General features: G+C 45.8%; 1 pseudogene; it reads left to right on the top strand.

Moving 5' to 3' along the window:
* Positions 1-1,919: 1,919 nt before the first annotated feature.
* LOC144313277 (bromodomain-containing protein 3-like) overlaps positions 1,920-7,240 on the top strand; it is a 49,802-nt pseudogene continuing 44,481 nt past the window's right edge.

Genomic DNA, 7,240 nt, shown 5'->3' with positions numbered 1-7,240 from the left:
TTTACCTAAAATAGCCTTAAGGTTTATTTCCTTATCTTTTCAAGTCTTTGCTTTAAATCACTGTGTCATTGAGATCTACTATGACCACCCTATTTAAGTTTGCAAAGTTCTCTGCCAACCACATCATTTCCCCATTACCCTTACCAGGACTTTTTTTTTTCCTTCAGCATTATGCCCTTCAAAAAGATGTAATTTACTCATTTATTATAGGTTCAGTCTCTCCCCAGTTAGGAAGCAGACTCTGAGAGCAGAGGAATATCTGCATCTTTGCTTACTGTGGGATCTCAGATCATGCATGATATATAGCAGGTACTCAAAAAACGAGCACTAGTGACATTCCTTTTTCTAATATGAAATTTTCTCCTTTCTCATTTTCATCAAATTCTTGGTTCTGTTTAAGAGTTAGACCTATTTGCTGGTATCCCAAAACAACCCTACTTAATAGTTCATCCACTTCTAATTTTTTTCCAAAGGCTTATCTTTCCTTACATTTCCTTAATTATGAGTTTCTCCTTAGGGTTTAGTATTTGACCCTTTATCCTTATTTATATTTACACTTAATAACCTCTCTCCTTTGAAAAGAGGAGACTTCATTTTTCAGACTTCAGCTAGAATGGAAAATTTAAAGTGGTGCCGCCATGTCAAAGTTTTAGTTAAGAACACTGGACCTTCCTCTCACCCAGGTAAATCCAGTACAGTATCAAAGCTTCAATTATTTATGTCAATAAATCCAAATATTGTTTCTCTAATGCACTGTTCTCTTATTAGTGTCAAAAAAAAGTAATGATCTCCTCCCTCCCTCCTGCTCCCCCCCCACACTCTATATCTTATAAGTCAAGATAAAAATTCAGGAGTATTACTTAAAACATCCCTTTTCCCTTTCTCCCAAAACTCAGCCAAGCGTTTCTTTATTCTACTTATTAAATTTTTATTATGACCTATCTCTTCCATGTCATTTCTGTTCATGATAATCTCTTACCTTTCCTCTTAAAGCCTCCCAACTGAAACCATTATTTCCCTACTTTCCCCTTCAATACATTCTACACACTGCCAAAGTATAAACATTTAAAGACCTTTAAAATTCATGCAATTGCATTAAAATCCTTAAATGGCTTTCGTATTATTTAGTATAATAATCCTTACCATGGTTAAGCTAATACTCAACAATCTCTATGCTTCTCTTGCACATAAGCTCAAACTATCACAGTTTCTTTAATAAATCAAGATTACTTTCCTCCTCACTCATTTTAATGCCTTACCACAGTCCATTTCTTCTGTTTGGAACCTCCCATTTATGTTCACTTAGCTATTCAAATTCATTCTATCACATCCTTTTAAAAGTTAATGAGATTCATATAGTCAATGGATCTTGACAAAGGACTAGACAACACGGTGAAAGAAAAGGACAGTATTTTCAACAAATGATAATGTAAAACTGGACACCACATGCAAAAATACTGAGTCCAGACACAGACTTCACATCCTTCACAAATATAAACTCAGATCACAGTTCTAAATATAAAATGCAAAATTATAAAACCTCTGCAAGATAATGTAGGAGAAAATGCAGGTGAACTTGGGTATGGCTATGATTTTGATCCAACACCAGGGCACAATCCATGAAAGAAATAACTGATACACTGGACTCCATTAAAATTTTCTGTTCTGCAAACAGCAATGTCAAGAGAATAAGAAGACAAAGCACAGAGTTGGAGAAAATATTTACAAAAGAACCATCTAATAAAGAACAGTTATCCAGAATCTATATAGGGAGCGGAGGGACGGCCGTCGGAGCCGCCGAGGCCAAGTGCTGCCTGGCTGGGCCTACAAAGGGGATGTCAGGCCTCCAAAAGGAGCGCAGTGGAAGCGAGGGCCTCCCTGAGCCGCTGCTGTGACGGCCAGTGAGCGAGCCGCGGAGGATGTCCACCACCAGGACGGTCGCGCCCGCAGGGATCCCGGGGAACCCGCGGGAGGTCTCCAACCCTGCCAAGCCTGGCCGCAAGACCAAGCAGCTGCAGTACGCGCAGAACGTGGTGGTAAAGACGCCCTGGAATCACCAGCTCGCCTGGCCCTTCTACCAGCCCGTGGATGCAATCAAGCTAAACCTGCCCGATTACCATAAAATCATAAACACCCAATGGATATGGGGACTATTCAGAAGAGACTAGAAAATAATTATTACTGGAGCGCCAGCGAATGTATGCAGGACTTCCACACCATGTTTACAAATTGTTACATTTACAACAAGCCCACAGATGACACAGTGCTAACGGCCCAAGCCTTAGAGAAAATTTTTCTGCAGAGAGTGGCCCAGGTGCCCCAGGACGAAGTTGAATTATTACCCCCTGCTCTGAAGGGCAAAGGCCGGAACGCGGCGCAGGAACCCGGAGTGCAGGTGGGCAGCAAGTGGTGGCCGTGTCCTCTGTCTCCCCAGCAACCCCCTTCCAGAGCGTCCCCCCACTGTCTCCAGACGCCTGTCATTGCTGCCCCCCCTCTGCCAACCATTACTGCAAACATCACATCGGTCCCTGTGCCCCCGCCGCCGCCCCACCCCCTCCCTCGACGCCCATCATCCCTGTGGTCCCTCCCACAGCGCCTGTCGTCAAGGAAAAGGGTGCAAAGCGGAAAGCAGCCACCACGACGCCCACTCCATCCGCGAGCCGGAGCGAATCGCCGCCGCCATTGTCAGACCCCAAGCAGGCCGAGGTGGGGGCTCGGCGAGAGAGTGGGGGCCGCCCCATCGCACCGCCCTGGAAGGATCTAGAGGACGGCGAGGTGCCTCAGCATGCGGGCCAGAAGGGCGAGCTGCCGAGCACTCGCGGCACTGTGACAGCGTCCTCGAGGAAATGCCGTGCAAGAAGCGTGCGGCCTGCGCCTGGCCCTTCTCCAGCCGGTGGACGCCGAGGCCCTGGAGCTGCACGACTACCACGACATCACTGAGCACCCGATGGACCTCAGCACTGTCAAGAAGACGGACAGTCGCGAGTGCCCAGACGCGCAGGGCTTCGCTGCTGACATCCGGTTCATGTTCTCCAGCTGTTACCAGTACAACCCCCAGGCCACAAGGTGGTGGCCGTGGCCAGGAAGCTGCGGCCGTGTTTGAGGTGCGGTTTGCTAAGATGCCGGCTGAGCCGGGGGAGGCGCCGGCCCTGCCTGCGCCCGCAGCCCCCGTGCTGAGCAGGGGCGTGGAGAGCAGCCGCAGCAGCGAGGAGAGCTCGGAGGAGGAGGAGGAGGAGGAGGAGCGGGCCCGGCTGGCGGAGCTGCAGGAGCAGCTGAAGGCTGTGCACGAGCAGCTCGCCGCCCTGTCGCGGGCCCGGGAACAAGCCAGAGAGGAAGAAGGAGCCGAAGGGAAAGGAGGAGAAGGAGGAGGACGCGGACGAAGACGAGGACACGGAGAGGCACAAGGACAAGTCTGAGGACGAGAAGGCCAAGGGGGCCCCGCCGCCAAGCAGGCCCAACCGAAGAGGGCTCCCGCCGAGAAGGCCGGCAGCGCAGCCAGGCCAGCAGGCAGCCGAAGCAGGGCGGCAAGCAGGCATCGGCCTCGACGACCCGGAGAGGAGGAGCAAGGCCTGCCCGTGAGCTAGGCCGAGGGCGCCAGCTCAGCCTAGACCACCCGGCTGCCCGGGGACACGGGGCTGCGGGGTCCACTTCATCCAGTCCCGGAGCCCTCGCTCAGGGACCCAGGCCTGAGCAGAGAGAGATTGACTTTGAGCCTCTGAAACCCACCACTGTGCGGGAGCTAGAGAGATGCGTCAAGTGTTGTTGACAGGAAAAGCAAAGGGAGCCTTTCTCCACGAGCGGGAAGAAGCAGGCGGCCAAGTCCAAGGAGGAGTTAGCTCAGGAAAAGAAGGAGTCGGAGACGCGCGGCAGGACGTCCGTGGGCAGCTGAACAACAACGAGAAGCCTGCCAAGGAGGAGAAAGCGGGCTCTGCGCCCTCGGGAGCGCCGCCCGGCTCAGCAGCAGCAGCAGCTCCTCGGTCCGGGAGCAGCAGTTCGGCGGATCCAGCTCCACTGCAGCGACTCAGACTGAGCGCTGGACTCGCACATCAGGACAAAACCAGCGAAGTCGCACCCGCCGGAACTCTGCAGTGTCCCTTGCTCTGGTTGATCTGCTGCTCTGGTTCCGCGGCGTGCAGGTTTTCTTTAAAACTCAGTGTTACGGAATCCAGGGATCCCTGGGTGGCGCAGCGGTTTGGCGCCTGCCTTTGGCCCAGGGCGCGATCCTGGAGCCCCGGGATCGAGTCCCACGTCGGGCTCCCGGTGCATGGAGCCTGCTTCTCCCTCTGCCTGTGTCTCTGCCTCTCTCTCTCTCTCTGTGACTATCATAAATAAATAAAAATTAAAAAAAATAAATAAACTCAGTGTTATGGAATCTTCCAGTTTTGGCTTTAATAGGTCTAAGATCTTTCTCGTGTGTATGTGAGGCTTTATGAGAAGGTGTGAACCCACATAAAGCCTTCCCTTCCTTACTGAGTTGAGTTGCTTGGAGATGGCAACTTCAAACGCTGACCTGATGACCGTAGAAAACCATGTCAGATGTGATCTGAAGTTTCTTGCAAAGCCCCTTTCTTATGCCCAAGCTGGTCTGTAGCTCCAGAAAGCATTGTTTGAAAGGAAGTTTCTCTGAGATGGTACTGCACCGAAGGCTGTCAGCTTTGCAAACAGGCCATGTCTCTGTCCCCCCAGCTCAGCCCCGCGGCTGGGGTTACCTCTTGCTGCAGGGTGGGGGGACTGTGGAGGTGCTGCGGGCTCCAGTCCGGGCTTCTGCAGGGGTGGGGAGAGGCGGGTGGGCACCGAGGGAGGGGCCTCGGGAGCTCCTGGGAGGGAACACAGGGGCGCGTGTGCCACGCGCAGCTTTCCATACACTGAAACTTTTACCTCAACTGAAAAAAAAAAACGATAAAAAAAAAACAAAACTAAAGAAGACTTTTTTGTAAGGTTCAGCAATTTTCTACGAAAATCTAATGTAAATTTCACTATCTACATGGTAAAGTTCTGCAAGGCAAGGAGACATGGGCTGCTAAGGAAACTTGGTGTTGACTAGGGGAGGATCATTGTCTCTTCTTATACTTTTCATACACACTGCTAGTATGAAAATAGAAACAAAATGGACCAGAGCGATACTTACGGGAGAAAAGAAAAAGACTTGAGAAGTTCTGACATACAAGCAAAAACAAAAACAAAAAATGCCCCTTATAGTTCTAATTTATAACTTTTAGAGTGAAGAACAATGATCTTGCAGAAAAATAAAATCCAAAGGAGCTCAAAGAAAAGGCACAGGAAAAAAAACTACTCTCTCCATAGACATCCTTAATAATGTAACTTATTGAAATTTAATCTTGAATAATCATAGAAAAATACTTTCTTATTAAATATGGATCTTATTCTCAATAGAATTTTCAAATAAGAAAAATCTTTTATTTTTTGTCTTGACTCCATAGTATATAATTTATGTTTTATTATTTATTTCTACTGACCTGAATTTCTCTAATCCAGCAACATAATTATCTACAGCAAAGATTCTTCAAAATACCATGGGTTATTTACCAGATTTTACTTGTCTACAAAAAATATATATTTTCCCCCAGTCAGTGATCAGTGACTCCATAAATGGGAAGGAATGGACTTTTTCTCCATTTCTTGGTTTTATGTCACAGTAACGATGAAACTTTTACCTCAACAACTTCTCATTCCAGTCTTTTACAATCACTTCTGTCGAGGGACTGTGTTTGTTCACTGCCAAACAGTGTCTAAATTATAACTTGAGGACAATATGAAGATGACAATGAAAATCCAGTTTACTAAGAAGAAAACAACTAGATACCCTTCTTTCTACAAGGACTTATTTATGAATATGCACTTAATAAAAAATAAGATGCTCGATAATTAACAAATTTAGGTTTATTCTGCAGTTAGGTTTATAGAAAAGAGCATAAACTGGAAAATAGTCGCTTCATTCCCCATCTTCTATTTTAGGAAGACTTTAAATCTATAATGAAGTTTAAAAATGCCAAATCTCACACACAAAAAAAACACTTTCTTGAAACATTTTTTTTCACAATATATGCAGAAAAAGCACAGCCCTAAATAGAAGACCAAGACGCGCATACACACACACACACACACACACACACACACACACACATCCACATGCTCAATATATTCACAGCAAAAAAACATAAGGGATGGGCAATTCAAGCTTTCTCCCAAAGCATACATGGGATGAAAGAAATTCCTAAATCTCAATGCAGAATAGAACAATTACTACCAGAGGGTAATGAATTAATGAAAACATGAATACAGTTACTACTGGAACTGGCTTCCGAAGCACCAACACACAAACTCATTCAAGACTCTCTTTTAGATCTCAGCTACAGAAATGCCAACCAACATTCCTATATTTAGCAGATATAGTAGTTTGAGGAAAAGCTACAATTAGTATTTTAAGTTTGAAAATGAACATCAGGGATCCCTGGGTGGCGCAGCGGTTTGGCGCCTGCCTTTGGCCCAGGGCGCGGTCCTGGAGACCCGGGATCGAATCCCACGACGGGCTCCCAGTGCATGGAGCCTGCTTCTCCATCTGCCTGTGTCTCTGCCTCTCCCTCTCTGACTATCATAAATAAATAAAAAAAATTAAAAAAAAAGAAAATGAACATCATAAAAATAATAAATCACTCCTTTTTCCTATATTGTTCCACCTGTCTTTGCTTAGCCTTTACTGAATCCAAATGCTAAGTATTGACTTATGTGGTTTTCCTGTGAACAGATAAAGTAGAAAATGAGAAATAGTTTAGATCTCAAAAAAAAAAAAAAAGCACATGACTCAAAAGTTTGCAGGCAGAAATAAATTACAGTGATCAAAAATATTGTTTGGGAATATTAAAATATCTTTACTGTGTACAGAGTTGTTTATGAAAACTTTGGCTTTCTCATCTACATTATACCATGGAGAATAGAACAAAATAATGTAAAAATGTCCTGTTTACACAACGTAGACTTGAGAAAATGCACCACTGGTGCTATTTGATGTATGAAATCTTCATTTTCCAGTATATGGGTTATTTTCTGGGACTAAATCAAGCTCAGTGTATTTTAGTCTGAGAAAGCTAATATGTTTTCACAAAAATAGAAACTTCTGAAGAGTATCTTCATGACCATGAGAGGATTAAAAGCAAATTTCAAAATGCACTTTAAGCACAGATAAACTAGAACATTTCTATTTTGTTGCTTTCACTGTTTT

This window comes from Canis aureus, chromosome 5 (genome assembly GCF_053574225.1).
Source record: "Canis aureus isolate CA01 chromosome 5, VMU_Caureus_v.1.0, whole genome shotgun sequence".
In the NCBI taxonomy this organism is placed as follows: domain Eukaryota; kingdom Metazoa; phylum Chordata; class Mammalia; order Carnivora; family Canidae; genus Canis; species Canis aureus.
The sequence above is the reverse complement of the archived record's forward strand: the minus strand, read 5'-3'. Positions and strand labels throughout refer to the sequence as shown.